Consider the following 16,670-nt stretch of genomic DNA (forward strand, 5'->3'; position numbering starts at 1 on the left):
TTGATGGAAAGGTATGTCTATTTGCCGACGACACAAAAATTTGCAACAGGGTTGATGTTCCTGGAGGAAGAAGCCAAATGGCAAACGATCTAGGTAAGCTGGAAAAATGGTCAGAGCTGTGGCAATTGGCATTTAACGTGGATAAATGCAAAGTAATGCACCTGGGGCATAAAAACCCAAGGGCAGAGTATAGACTATTTGGTACTGTCCTGACCTCAACGTGTGAGGAAAGGGATTTAGGGGTAATTATTTCTGAGGATTTAAAGGTAGGTAGACAATGCAGTAGAGCAGCAGGTAATGCTAGCAGAATGCTTGGTTGTATAGCGAGAGGTATTAGCAGTAGGAAGAGGGAAGTGCTCATGCCGCTGTACAGATCACTGGTGAGACCTCACTTGGAGTATTGTGTACAGTACTGGAGACCGTATCTCCAGAAGGATATAGAAATGTTGGAGAAAGTGCAGAGAAGGGCTACTAAAATGGTTTATGGATTACAAAATAAACCTTACCAGGACAGGTTAAAGGATCTTAACCTATATAGCCTGGAAAAAAGACGGGACAGGGGGGATATGATAGAAACATTTAAATACTTAAAGGGAATCAACAAAGTAAAGGAAGAAAGTTTATTTAAAAGAAGAAATAAAACCGCAACAAGAGGACACAAGCATAAACTAGAGGGGCAAAGGTTTAATGGTAACATCAGAAAATATTACTTTACAGAAAGGGTAGTGGACGCATGGAATAGCCTCCCAGTGGAAGTGGTAGATGTTAATACAATAAAGTCATTTAAGCAAGCATGGGATAGGCATAATGCCAAGCTAGATATAGGATAAGGGCAAGTACTAAAGGAGAGTACTCAGAGGTTGGGCAGACTGGATGGGCCTTCTGGCTCTTATCTGCCGTCACTTTCTATGTTTCTATGTTTCTAAAGGAAAAGGCTCTTCAAAGTAAGGGCAGTAAAGATTTGGAATCCACTATGTAGAAAGCCGGTGCTGTCATAAATAAGACTGGAAGGCTGGGTGCCTTTTTTAACAAGGATTTCCAGAGTTATATACTAACTAACATAACATCAGTAACGTGTTACAAAATGAGTGCTTCAACATAGATGTCCATGGCCACATAGTACTTTACTATTTTATCCATCATGGAATTGAGAGATGAGTTGCTTTTACTGATTATTTTTATTGATTATCTGCCTTGCTGATAAATCCATGTATATGTGTACAATGTGATCTGTAGCTGATGTTTCCTGCTATATGTTTTAATACATTATTTCTATAAATATGTAGCCTTCTTATAGAAGTTCAGCCAAAAAATGCATATCAGGCCAAAGTAGAATTTCCAAAGCGTGAATGAAACTAGAGTAAAATCTATTAAATGAATAGTAATGTGAATACTGGGATACCCTTTTAAATATACTTAAATGGTCCACATGAAGTACCAATGCTAAATCATGTTTGAGAGATAAAAAGGGAGAAGGACAAGATAATGAAAAAGGGATGGGGGAAAGGTGGGACAATATTGAAAAAAGAGATTCATAATGAATAAGAAGGAGAGGAAGAAAGGGGAGAAATAAGGAGAAAGGGGAGATACATGGAGAAAAGGGAGAGATGAGAAATGAAAGAGATAATGAGAGATAGGGAGAAAGGAGAGAGAGATAAAGAGAATGAGGAAAAATTAAGTGAAATAAGAGGACAAATTAGATATAGAAAAAGTGGGGAGTAAAGAGAAAGTGGGATTAAAGAAAAGGGGAAGATTAAAAAGAAAGTAGAGATAAAGTGAAAGAGATGGACAGACAGGGGAGTGACTGGGGAAGAATGTGAGGTAAAAAAAAAGTGGAGGAGAAAAAAAGAACAGGTAGAGAAAAGGGAGAAAGAGGATATATGAAGAGAAAGGGTGGGTAGATAAAAAGAACAAAGAAATAAAAAGAAAGGGGAGAGACAGAAGGAAGAGATAAAGATAAAGAGGAGATATAAAGAGAAAAAAAGGGAACAAAGAGAAAGGGGGGTCATGAGAAATTAAGGAAATTATGAGAAAATGGTGAGAGTGTTTGTATGTTAGGGCACATATGTCTAAAGGCAAGTGTGTGGATGCAAGGGCAAGTGTAAGTCAGGATGTTTATCTGTAGTGGCAAGAGTGAATGTGCATGTGTTTATGGGAGAGCATTTGTAAGGGTAGTGTATAGGTGTCTATCCCTGGAGAGCATTTGTAAGGGTAGTGTATAGGTGTCTATTCATGTTCCTTTTTTGGACCTAAAGGGTATAGAAAAAAATAAATGGGGCTGACTGAGAGGAGACCTGGGCCTCTGAGAGAAAGCCACTGCGGATGCAATCTGGGCAAGTCCCGTGCCTGTGTGTAATATGGTTACTTGGCCAAGTCCTATTTGTGCAGTCCGGTTGCTGCTGCAAGTCCTATGTGTGCAATCTTGCTGCCAAGGCTGGTCTTTGGGTTGTGGGACCTGTGATATATCCCCGTATTTTAGGGTTTCCATACCTTATTTATTTGATCTATACCTTCAGTGCTGAGTTTGCTTGTGATTTGTTAGTTGATCTATACCTGATATATTGTTTGATCTATACCTGGACTACATGGAGGGGAGGTGTAGCACAGTGAGGGACAAAAGGCGTTATGAACGCAAGGGGTGTGTCATGTGTGATCTGCTTTCTTGACCCAAGGGCGGGGCACAAGTGGTGGAGCCAAGGGTGCAGCAAAGCAAAGTTTTGCCTAATGTGGCAAAATTCCTTCCTTGTTTTACCTTAGAAACGCTGGTATATTACTTTACTAAAGGCTTCTCCTTGACATCAGTCACTGTACCTCTAGTAGGGGCAAACCGTGGATCACATGTAGTGGTATAAAAAAATATTATGTATATATATATATATATATATATTGTGACAAACCCTGTAGCATGAGGGCCACACATGTCACGTTTTAGGGGTCCTAAGCACAGTCCTCTAGGGCAATCAGAGTCAGGAACAGCAGCTTTAAACAAAAACAGCGCTTTATTTTAACCACTTAAACCCCAAAAACCAAATCATAAAAAGAAAACCTAGCTCCCAATTGGAGCCCTCTCTAACTTAACTATGCTGGTCTAAACTGACCAGCCTAATCACTCACTAACTCGACCTCCCAGCCAGACCCAGCTACACCAGGCTCTGGAAAACCTCCCCCAGACAGCACACACAATGTCCAGGCAGGTATTGCCTCACTTGGCACAGGGATGATCTTGTTCAGGGCCTCTCCTTGCCCTGGGAGCACAGGGAACTTCCTCTTCCCCCAACAGTCTCCCTGAGTATCAGGCTCCAGGGGTTTTTAATGCCCAGCACCTGGGCCTGACGCCGGCCTCATAGAAATCCCGGACCGGATCCTGCAGATTTCTTGCCTCCTGGAAAACCCGGCATGGAGTTTCCACAGAATGGGGGAATGGAGCATTGGCCCACCCTGCTCTCCAATTGCTCCACCCCAGGGACCCATATGTATAATCTGCATAGCAGCTGTACTCAGATGCCATGCTAATCATCTCCCTGGGGTTCACACTGTCACAATATATATATATATGTGTGTGTGTATTAATTTATTTTCTCCTATTATTTGCCACAAAATTCCAAACAAAAAAGTGATGGAAACAAAATAATTTTCTTAATAGCTCCCACCCTCTTTAGTAAAAGTATCCAATAAATGTGGTTGTGCATAGATTGCACATGCAGCACATGTAAGTGACAGTACACACATCATTATACATCAGCTGCCAGCATGCTGGGCCTTTTACATTTTTTTAGCATCACCGGTTACCATGGCAGCAAGCAGCTATATTAAATGTGACCACTTTTAACTTTCACAGACAGACCAGTGGCAGGCTTTTCTTCTCCCCAGCTGGAACCTTCTAAACCATACACCTTTAATGTACACCTTCTGCAAAGATAGTTACTGTGTAGGAGACAAGTAACTGAATGTAAAGCCCACTTAATGTACTATTAATGTACCACTCCTATGTAGCTAGAACTCTAGGGCTAATACGTCATCCTCTGGCAGCTGGGTTGAAGAGTGTACTCCCAAGGTACTATAATGCGTATGCAAGGGTTAAATTATGGGATGTAAGGTCAGATGCCTCAGGAGATTAGAGAGATATGAAACACAGTATAGAAGACAAATGTTCAAGGTTTAGAAACTGCAATAAACATGTTGTTTTAAACAGAATCTGGTGAATTATTTAATCAGAGGAAAACAACTAAAAGCACATAAACCATCCATGCCACTTGCATGCAAACCTGGTGAAAAGGCCCTGCAAAACACAGTGTATGGTGTCATGAGGATGTTGGGACTTAAATAAGTTTTGATATGATTTTTCCTTTAAAAGTGTGACAAATAGAAGTTATTGAAAGAGATGGATGTAATATCTGAAAAACTAGGTAATACAGTATGTGCACCGGATGACATGAACATGCATGAACTGTGATAAAAGACAAGGTTTTAGTCATTAAAACAATGCAAGAGTGCTAGATGCCCCAGGTGCCACCCCGCAGCAACTCTCCCATGTCTCTTTCCACTAGACCTCTCCCTTGTACCATTAACCCTAGGTTTACTCTGACACTTTATCACCATACACTGACACATACACTCACGCTAACACCATATAATAACACACATGCTGACACTAAGTACTAATACACACACATGCTAAACCCATACACTAACATACATACATAATATAACTTGTCACTTCAAAGTAGTACAAGGACACTACCAAGTACCGAGTTAGTCAACTTTAGTCAAGTTTAAGCAGTTAGTTGAAGGTAACATAAGATGAATCACAATATTTTAAAGAAATAATTGTGCGTGTGCAGCTTGTTACCTGCATATTGAAAGCAGTGCAGAGCAGCCTTCATCTTTCAACTCTTCATTCTTAATGTCATATTTATGCTATGGATATGTTCTGCTGGAATTGCAACCTTCACAATATGGCTTAGAATATTTCCAGTGGTTACAAACATCGGAGGCATTTTTTTTTGTTTAAATCTTTTTATTAGCAATGGTCACAGAGCAGAAATAAATAACATGAAACTCAGTAGTCGTACGAGCATTGAACATAGACAGGCCGCACCCAAGGTCAAAAAACATACAGGCATGTAGTGCATCAGAAAATACAGCGTACCCGTACAGAAAAGGCCCGCAACATGCAGACCGTGAACATGGCAGAACATGTCGGACACACACTAATGGACCAAGAATAACCAACCGTAACAGAATACGAACGACCACGGGTACGGTGTTGTGACACCAAAGCAATTTTCTATTTTTATACAGAAGTGTCGAGAGACCACCTCTGATTGAGGGAGAGGAGACTATGAGGTGAAAGAGAGAGAGTGTAGGGAGGGGGAGAAGGAAGAGAAGAAAGGGGAAAGAAAAGAAAGAGAAAAAAAAAAACAAACATGTCCCCAGGGACCTAGAGGCGTAGAACAGAGTGGACTCCAGCAGGATCCATAAAGGTAGATATCCAAGGATCCCAGATCGCCTCGAATTTGGGCACTTCGTCTCGCAGGGTAGCAGTCATTTTTTCCATGGTAAAAATATGCCAGATGTTAGCGTTAATTTCCCCCTGAGAGGGGGGAGAACCCTTCCAATGGCGGGCTATGGCTTGTTTCACTGCCGCACATATACGATGGATAAGGCGAAAAGCGGAGAGGGACAAAGAGGCAGTTGTGTCCATGAACAATAAGGCAAGCTCTGGGGACGGCGCAATGACAACTCCAAGCGCCCGGGACAACATATCGAAACAGGAGGACCAGATCGGACGAAGGCGGTCACAAGTCCACCAGGCATGAAGGTAAGTACCAGGCTCCCCACAATCACGGAAACAGCTGCGGGTGCTCCCCTGAGTCATGCGCGAGAGTCTCACAGGTGACAGATGCCAGTGGGCCATGATTTTATAAGACCTTTCAGGGATGACCGTGTTAGCGGTGAGCTTGTGAACCTGTATCACGGCCTCGTCCCAAGTTTCATCAGGGATGTCCTCCCGGAGTTCTCTGTGACACAGGGCTCTGTAAGTCGGCGGCTGAGGATGGAGCACGGACACAAAGTGGGCATAATGTAGCGATATAGAGCCTCGGAGGCGTTTGCGGAGCAAGAAGCGCTGTTCAAAGACGGTGAGGGCCGAGAGATCTATCGGAGGCATTTTTATCCACTTATAAGAACTAAAATAAAAATAATTGTTAAAATTCTTGTTAATATAGCTGCCTTACAATTCCCAGTCTGAACTTTGCTTCACACCCCTTTAAATCACAGCTAAATATTTATGTATCTTCTGGATCCGGGATGATACTGTACCTGTTCTAAATGTTTATGTGGATTCCTTTCAAGGAAAGATTACCGTGTGTTTGAATTGGCAAAGAAAACCCTTTTTTCGTTCACAAACTTCAGCTACTTTTATATATTACAGCGATCTTGTGCAAGTAATTATTGTTGGCCCGCAATTTACACTCTGGGATTGCCAGAGGAATCCATTAAAATACCAGCAATTAGGCAAATCTCAGCCATTTTGTTTCTAATAATAAAGATTTTAATAGCATTTGTATTCATGCATTTGCAAACACATTTCCTGCCTTTCTTTTTGTAGTTCACGTGTCAGCATAAAACAGAAACTAAACATAAGTATGACTCCGCTTTGTATAAAGGTCATGAGAACCTTATTAGATTAGGTTAGTGGAGCAATTTCTGGTATGTAGTATCTGATGCAGTCAAAGGTCAGATAATATGAAGCCTTGAAGGTATGACTACAAGGACCAAACAAAAGAGGCTTAAGGGAGAATATATGGCACACAATTATTATTGAATGTATAAATGGGTTATTTAGTAATAAACATGTCCCTCTAATACATATACGCATGGCCTTTGGTTTGTGTGAAGTTCACTCATTGCATTACATTTTATTTATAGAGTGCCAGCAGATTAGATTGGTGCTATTGCTATACGAGAGGGTGAACATTAACAGCAACATTAGAATTGGCAATTGTCACTGTTTCGCTGGACTATTAAGGAAGGTCGTCCCCGCAGAAGTTCTACCGCTACTGAGAGGGGAGTTCCCGGCAGCAGTAGTCCAGGACTTAGACGATCCCAACAGTGGACAACCTCCCACCAGCTGGAGATAGGTTCTGAGCGGCAGCAGCCACGGCAAGGCGCAGCACGAGACAGGAGCACAATGCGGGTAGTCAGCAGAGCCAGGGGTCAGATACACGGAGCAGGTAGTCAGCCAAGCCAGTGGTCAGATGCACGGAGCGGATAGTCGGACGAGCCAGGGGTCAGATACACGGAGCAGGTAGTCAGCCAAGCCAGAGGTCAGATGCACGGAGTGGATAGTCGGACGAGCCAGGGGTCAAAACCAGAGATCACAAGCAAAGGTACCAAATCGTAGTGCAAAGGAGAATCAGGCAAGCCAAAGGTCAAAACAGGAAACTTGATAGCACGAGCCGTATACACAAACTGTAAGACCACAACAGGGTGCTTGTGAAAGGCACAGCCGGCTTTTAAAACTGGCGCCATTCCACAAGCCCCTCCCGGACCAGAACCAAAACCACGCCCCCCCCAGCCGTCCATCCAACGTGCAGCGTGCCTGGGAGGCGGACCGACGACCGGAGGACGGGTAAGTACACAAGCTCCGGGAACTGCTGAATCCTCCCCATGTCCCTATACCTCGGGCGGAGGATCGTCCGCTGTCCGGGGAGATGTTCGCCTGCTACTAATCCCTGTCCCTGTGCCGCGAGCGGAGGACCGCCCGCCGCCCCGAACGGCCAGCGTTCGGGAACCGCGGCCAGTCCTCCTCCCGGCGTTAACTTGATAAAGACCTCATCGTGAGGTCGAAACGTTGTTGTCTGTTTCCTACAATAAATCTGTCTGATGGAACCCCTGCGTGCCTGGAGCCTTCTTCTATTTTTGATTTACTGGGGAGCTGGCCCTTCCTGGCACAGCTAAGCACCTGAGTTCCTGTGGGGAGTGAGTGCAGATTCCTAATTCTGGTGACTCCTCCCGGCGGCGTCTGGAGCCGGGATGGTGACACTCCCGACGGCGTCCGGAGCCGGGATTGTGACATTACCTCCCCTTTGAGGGCCGGCCATAGGCCGACACATACCAGGTTTATGCGGGAATTTCTAATGGAAAGCCCGGAGCAAAGTAGGAGCATGTAGGTCCCGAGCAGGAACCCAAGATCTTCCTTCAGGACCATACCCCTTCCAGTGGACCAGGTAAGAGACAGAGTTCCTAATTTTTTTGGAATCTAAAATAGACTGCACCTCATATTCCACCTGGGAATCAATGACAACAGGACGAGGACGGTGAGTCAACCGGGTAAAGCGGCTACAGGTGAGGGGTTTGAGCAGAGAAACATGAAAAACCCTGGGTATCCTAAGGGAGGAGGGGAGAATTAATTCATAAGCAACCGTGTTGATCTTGCGCCCAATTCGAAAAGGGCCGATATAACGGGGGCAAATTTCATAGACGGAACTATAAGCCTAAGGTTCTTAGTGGAGAGCCATACCCTATCGCCATTCATAAAGGAGGGACCCAATCGGTGACGCCGATCCGCATAACGCTTATACTTGTGAGCAGCATCAACCAGCGAACGGCGCACCCCGTCCCAAACTAACGGTAATTGTTTTAAATACAGGTCTACGGCCGGAACTTGAGAAGGAGCGAAAGAAGAAGGCAAGGAAGAAGGGTGAAAACCATAGTTACAGAAAAAAGGACTAATCTTGGAGGACTTGTGAACAGTATTATTCCTAGCAAACTCAGCCCAAGGTAGAAGTAAAGACCAATCATCCTGGTGTTCATTAATAAAAAGGCGTAAAAATTGCTCAAGAGTCTGGTAGGCAGAAGAAAAGGCTAGGGAAATACCCAGAGAGGCACAGAAGGTCCTCCAAAACAGAGCTGTGAATTGCACCCCCCCGATCAGACACAACCTGGAGTGGGAGACCATGCAGACGAACAACATGATTAACAAACACAGGGACTAACTCCGGGGCCGAGGGCAACTTGGGGAGGGGAACAAAATGAGCCATTTTAGAAAATCGATCGACTACTACCCAAATGATGGTGAAGCCCTGGGAAGGGGGAAGATCCACAACAAAATCCATGGCTAAATGTGACCACGGGCGAGAGGGTACGGGCAAGGGTTGAAGTAACCCCGAGGGCTTGACATGAGAGTTTTTAGCAGTAGCACACATAATACACGCGGCGACAAAATCAAAGCAGTCAATATGCATAGTAGGCCACCAGAACTGTCTACGAATGAACCGAAAGGTCCGCTGGGCATTAGGATGACCCGAGGTTAAGGACGCATAATCTGAGAAGGAGGAATGATAGGCTCAGGTTCAGACTTGAAGTCCTGGTCGGAGACAAACTGCCTGGATAACGCATCCGCTTTGACATTTCTTGATCCAGGCCGGTATGAAATGACAAACAGAAATCTGCAGAGGAATAACGACCACCCGGCCTGCCTAGGGTTCAGTCTTTTAGCGTGACTAAGATATTCCAGGTTCTTGTGGTCGGTCAGAATTGTGATAGAGTTCCTCGCCCCTTCCAGAAGGTGTCTCCACTCCTGAAGAGCCATAACAATACCCAAAAGTTCACGGTTACTCACATCATAATTCATCTCAGCAGGAGAAAATTTCTTTGAGAAAAAGGCGCACGGATGAAGCCTGTCATTGAAGTCCTTCCTCTGAGAGAGGACTGCTCCAACTCCCACTTCGGGGGCATCAACCTCCACAGTAAAAGGTTTAGAGGCATCTGGATGACGCAAAATCGGGGCAGAAGCAAAGGCCTTCTTAAGGTGGGCAAAGGCCTGGATAGCTTCCCTTGACCAATTCTTGCAGTCAGCACCTTTCTTAGTCATGTTGGTTAGAGGAACTACAATCTTAGAAAAGTTCTGGATGAATTCTCTGTAATAGTTCGCAAAACCTAAAAACCGTTGAAGGGGCCGTAAAGCCTGAAGTTGAGGCCAATCAGAAATCGCCGCAAGTTTAGTAGGATCCATTTCAAAGCCCGATGCAAAAATGATGAAACCCAGGAAGGAGACTCGGGGGACTTCGAACCGGCACTTCTCAAGTTTGGCGTAGAGACGATGCTGGCGCAGGCGTTGCAGGACGATACGAACATGAAGGCGATGTGACTGTATATCAGAGGAATGAATAAGGATATCATCTAAATAGACGATAACAAACTGAAGGGAGATATCACGGAAGATGTCATTCACAAACTCCTGGAACACAGCGGGAGCATTGCATAGCCCAAAGGGCATGACCGTATATCCGTAGTGACCCATACGGGTGTTGAAGGCTTCCATTCATCGCCTTTACGTATCCAAACTAAATTGTACGCCCCCCTGCGATCCAGTTTCGTGAAAACAGTGGAACCCTGCAACCGGTCAAACAATTCCGGAATGAGCGGCAACGGGTATTAGTTTTTGACCGTGATATGATTCAAGCCCCGGTAGTCAATACAAGGTCTTAAGCCCCCATCCTTTTTCTCCACAAAGAAAAATCCGGCACCCGGCTGGAGAGGTAGATTTTCGGATGAATCCTCTTTCTAAATTATCTTTAATGTACTCCTCAAGCGCTTGAGACTCGGGCAATGACAATGGATAAATACGACCTCGAGGTGGAAGTGTCCTGGGCAAAAGTTCGATAGGACAATCGTAAGGTCTGTGGGGAGGTAAAATCTCTGCTTGCTTTTTATCGAACACGTCCTTAAATTCAGAATACGCCAAGGGTATCGGCAAGGCGGAAACAGAACGAATGGGGGTGGTGGTAGAAAAACATCGTTGGGAACAGTCCGAATCCCAACCTAGGATGTCTCCAGTGGACCACTTGATGGCCGGGTTATGGACGCGGAGCCAAGGAAGTCCTAGAACCATGGGGCAGGAGGGGGATGAAATGATATGGAAGGATATGGTTTCACGATGGAACAGGCCCACAGACAGAAGCAACGGAGACGTCTGGTGCGTGATGAAGGAGGGTTGTAGGGGTCGGCCAGCGTAGCAGGAACAAGCAAATTGTTACAGAATGTAGGAGCCGTACAAAGCTCACCTGGACAAGGCTCCTTTACTTGGTCCGGGTGCAAGCGTTTCCCGGTTTACTGGGACAAGTGCGAACAAAATGGCCCTTTAGACCACAATAAAAACAAAGTCCCTCCGATCTACGACGAGATCTTTCCACGGTGGATAGTCTGGTGACTCCCAACTGCATAGGTTCTTCAGGGGACTCTGAGGACGTAGAGGGATCCGAAGGAGAGAAGGAACGAACTTGATGAGAAAAGGTAGCCTTTTGCGACAAACGTTCTCGGATACGATTATCCAGCTTGAGTGTCAAGCAGACAAATTCATCCAACTCGGCAAGATGATCCCGGGTAGAAAGTTCGTCTTTAAGTCGTTCCGATAAGCCATCGTAGAAGGCCGTGATGAGAGCTTCGTCGGACCAATTAACCTCAGCTGCTAAGGTCTTAAACTCAATAGCGTAATCGCCGACCGAGCGGGAGCCCTGGATGGTATGAAGCAGAGACAAGGAGGCCGAAGCAGCTTTACCCGGGGTGTCGAAGGTTTTCCGGAAGGCCGAAATGAAGGCAGAGCAGCTATACACGAGAGGAGAGTCCCTCTCCCACAAAGGGGAAGCCCAGGCTAGGGCCTTGCCAGATAACAAGGAGATCAGGTATCCCACTTTGGCTCTTTCCGAAGGAAACAGGTGAGGAGTTAGTTAGAATTGAATGGAGCCCTGGTTAAGGAAGCCGCGGCAGGCATCCGGTTCTCCATGGTAGCGAGCGGGAGCTGTGAGCTTCACAGACGAGGGAACGAAGGAAGTCCCGGTGTTCGCAGCTGGAGGAGAAGTCACAACCGGAGAGGAAGGGGAGGAAGAAGACGGAGAACCCCCGGAGCCAGGATCAGATCCGGCCATCAAAACTTGAATAGCCCGGGCCATTTGGTCTAAGGTGTCCTGTATGCTGGAGAAACGGACTTCATGGGAATCCAGCCGTTGTCTGTGGGTGGAGAGCACCTTGCCAAGCTCAGATGGATCCATGACCCTGTTGTAATGTCACTGTTTCGCTGGACAATTAAGGAAGGTCGTCCCCGCAGAAGTTCTCCTGCCCAAACTACCGGTACTGAGAGGGGTGTTCCCGGCAGCAGCAGTCCAGGACTTAGACGATCCCAACAGTGGACAACCTCCCACCAGCTGGAGATAGGTTCTGAGCGGCAGCAGCCGCGGCAAGGCACAGCACGAGACAGGAGCACAATGCGGGTAGTCAGCAGAGCCAGGGGTCAGATACACGGAGCAGGTAGTCAGCCAAGCCAGAGGTCAGATGCACGGAGCGGATAGTCGGACGAGCCAGGGGTCAAAACCAGAGATCACAAGCAAAGGTACCAAATCGTAGTGCAAAGGAGAATCAGGCAAGCCAAAGGTCAAAACAGGAAACTTGATAGCACGAGCCGTATACACAAACTGTAAGACCACAACAGGGTGCTTGTGAAAGGCACAGCCGGCTTTTAAAACTGGCGCCATTCCACAAGCCCCTCCTGGACCAGAACCAAAACCACGCCCCCCAGCCGTCCATCACTTCTCCTGCAACGTGCAGCGTGCCCGGAAGGCGGACCGACGACCGGAGGACAGGTAAGTACACAATCCTCCCCGTGTCCCTATACCTCGGGCGGAGGATCGTCCGCTGTCCGGGGAGATGTTCTCCCGGGACGCGCAGACAACCCTTCGCCCGCTACGAATGCCTGTGCCGCGAGCGGAGGACCGCCCGCCGTCCTCCCGGCGGCGTCCAGAGCCAGGATGGTGACACTCCCGGCGGCGTCGGGAGCCGGGATTGTGACAGCAATATGCAAAATGGAAAATAACATTATTATATGATAAGACACACTAGAACAGATGGAGAAGATGGCTCTGCACTTGTGTGCTTACTCTAGGCAGAGCTATGTAAACATCGATTCTTTCCTGACTCCACTGGCATATTTACAGGGGTCCCTGCGACACCTCTGACCCCTTCTGACTCCCTGCTAAAACATAAGGTACGTTTCTGACAGATTTAATGATTAATTAATATATAAAGTAAAGTAAATAAAACTGCATAGATTTATTCAGTGTATAGAACCATAAGATGTAGGATTTGGGAAAAGTGACTCATCTGCTATAAAGATGTCCTCTGTTGTAAAACATTTCCTATTTGTCATAAATAATTGAGAAGGCCTCTACAGTAAAGAATCTAAAACATGTAGTTAAAAAGGAAGACAAAATGAACTTCAAAGAGAGTGAACCTTCCATATGCCACTTTCATGAGGTCAGGTAGTTGTTTATAATGGAGGATAAAATAAAGAGTAAGGCTTATTATTTAATTCTCCCTTACCTTGCCTCTTCTGGTGATACTGGTCTGTGATATTTACACGTCAGTAACCACAGATACATATTTTTGTTTCATATCAGTAGCATCTTGTACTAATGAGAGTCTAACACATAGACCAATGACCCTGTATTAATTAACCATGCGTCAAGCAGTATCTATACAGGCGTTTATCTACCGTCGAAATACTTCTCTCAAATGAACCAAAATGCCCTTAAAGTAAACACGATCAAGTATGAATGACAACCTGCATCCAATAGGTCTTATTAGTTTTAATAACTGAAGTGCGTCATTATCTTTTAGAAGGAGGCACCAGAGAGTAAATGTCATCAATGTAATTTTTTCATATGCAAGCAGTCAACAAACTAATCATAACCTAGCAACCCAGGGAGGAAAGAAGACAGCAATAAAAGCATCTGATAACTTATCTTACTGCCTGCTTACTGCATCACAGGGCATTGTGACATGATAGGATAAAGCAAATTGATGATACACAATTTAAGAACTGGTTGGCTATGGAGCAGAATCCTATTTCCTTTATGATGAGTGTAGTGGGGAACTGTGAATCATAAACGTTGCACCAAATCAAACCTTGAATCAAATCCGGAGAAATATAATTGTCTTTAATACCTCCCACAGTGTCATGACACTACAGGGCCCCTAATACTGGAAAACATCCATACAAAAAACACGCACCTCTCCCTCCTCAAATACATAAAAAACAATACCCACAATACACCTTCCCTCAGAGCCCCCATCTGGATCACATCAATGTAAGAAACTCCCACATCACTCCAATATTGGAAAATGCCCATATAAAAAACATCCCAAATAAAAACCCACACCAGCCCCACCCTCCAGACCCCCCAAAACAGAAAAACTCCCATATAAAAACCCACACCAGCCCTTCCTCCAGACCCCCAATACTGAAAAAACTCCCATATAAAACCCCACACCAGCCCTTCCTCCAGACCCCCAATACTGGAAAAAAAACATAAAAAAACTCATACCACCCCTTCCTCCAGACCCCTAATACTGGAAAATATGTAAAAACAAAATGCCCAAACCATCCCTTCCCCAAGCACTGCCAATACTCGAAAACACTTACACACACAACCCTGCCATCTATGCCCCACTCATGCCTATCCTGCAGTATATGGGGTCCCGCGCTGTATGAGCTTGCACTCAATTGCAGTACTCAGTAGCAGCACTGGCAGAAACTACTGTTTGTTGTCTACATCGAAACATTAAACCCACACTTTCTACTTTCCTACTAACCTCTTAATCTGATGACCAAGTCTGTGTGTCCAGATGGGAATCAGAGGAAATGTACATCAATGGTACATCCACTTAAAGTATAAGGGGATGGAGGTTCCTGGATACTCCAATACAGTGGTCAATCAGCCAGTGGCTTTACTGTATAAAGTGGCCTATGATTTATTGGAATATTACAGCGAATAAGCTATAGGCAACGAGACGAATCCTGCACTATATGCATAAAAGTGACGCAGTGGGAAGTGGTATATCCTCTTGCTGCCCCACCACTACTTAGTGCAGACAGCTGCAGCTGTAAATCAAATCAAATCTTCATTGAAAAAAAGCAATGCTTGCAAAGTTAGTATTATTATGATCATTTTTAAACCTTAAAATGCAGTGCAATCCCACTGATTCAGCTCCTCGGTAAGCAATATAGCCATGAAAAATTAGATAGGACTCGCCTAACTTGGAGTATTTTGACATAATGATGGGATAAGCAATATATAGCCATATAATGTGACGGGAATCCCCAATATTTACTTTAGGTGTTTTCGATTGGTATTTGCTGAGTATGCGCAGAATTCTTAATGAAACAGGTGTCCAACCTGCGGCCCTCCAGCTGCTAAAGAACTCCCATAATGCTCTTTCAGCTCAATGGCTGGCAGAGGAGTATGGGAGATGTAGTCCTCCTGCAGCTGGAGGGCCGCAGGATGGACACCCTTGCAATAGTATGTGTTACAAATTCCATTTAATAGCTGTGTTTTCTTACCCTACACAAACCACATTAAGACACAGGAACCAATATATTGGGATGTGATTAAAAAAAGTATTACCTACATCTGTGTAAAATTTCCTTTGGGCTGCACATAAAGCCAAACACTGCGCATAGACATCAGTTGCAACTCTTATACATATATCGTCAGTATGAGGCCATAAGCCTGGTAGAATATATAATATAATAACATAATATCCAATATAGAATAGTTCTTTTTATTAAGGGAGTTCTCAATTATTGGCTCAAATGTTTCCAACACTGACCAAGTTTAATGTTCCAGCTAATGGAAAAAAATGACCTTGGTCCATGCATTCAGAGGGTTAAATCTTATGAGCAGTACCCATCAAGTGCTTTTAATCCAGGAACACGCAGCTTTAACAATTGAACAATGGCCATATGTTATATGGCTGTGATATGAGCAATAACTCTTGATTTATGGCAAAATTATGTTAAATTGGTGATTCAGTGCATTTAGAAGATATGAGAAATAGCATCATTTACATGATTTCCCTCAAAGATAAATCCATCAAGCTCGTGGAGTGAATCTGATTGGGACATTTATTAATTTCCATTCGTCTACCTTGTGAGTTTGCACAATAATGCGATCAATGGCAGGAGATCTAATGCAACGTTGGCAATTGCATGCTGTCTTATTCTGCGGAATGTCATGATATGCTTGCAGAATATTGTGGGTGTTCCCATTGCAAAAAAATCTTTTTTTTTTACTGCTGGACATTTAAAACAATAAACAAAGGCTTCTAATCTAAAGCAAAACTGCTCCTCAAGGGGTCTAAAACTTCATAGGAACATATACCTGATAATTGAATTGAGTTGCCTACAACTATGTCATTATTTGATACTGAAGATGTCTGAAAGCTGATTATAATCCAGTGTCGGGTCATGCAGATGGACATGATTTAACCAGATTTTATTCCAGAAACCCATAGTCTTAATAGCTGGGAATTCTCCAGCACAATTAATGTTAGATCTAAGTCGAACATCACCTTTAGGCTAGGTTTCCACTTGGGGTTTTTTTTGCTAAAAACGCCCATAATAACGCCAATTCAGCCACACAGCGTTTTTTTAGTGAAAAAAAGCTGCGGCCAGATGTTAGCTGTTCTTCAATAGGAAATCGCACAATGCCATATCCACTTGGCGTTTTTCTGTTTGCCGTTTTTTCAGTCCTCTTTGGCGTTTGACTGCTTTTTTGGGCTTTGTGGCAGTTTTTCAAAATCGCAGCATGTTGACACTGGCGTTTTTTGCAAGG

Source organism: Spea bombifrons, chromosome 3, assembly GCF_027358695.1.
Source record: "Spea bombifrons isolate aSpeBom1 chromosome 3, aSpeBom1.2.pri, whole genome shotgun sequence".
Classification (NCBI taxonomy): Eukaryota; Metazoa; Chordata; class Amphibia; order Anura; family Pelobatidae; genus Spea; species Spea bombifrons.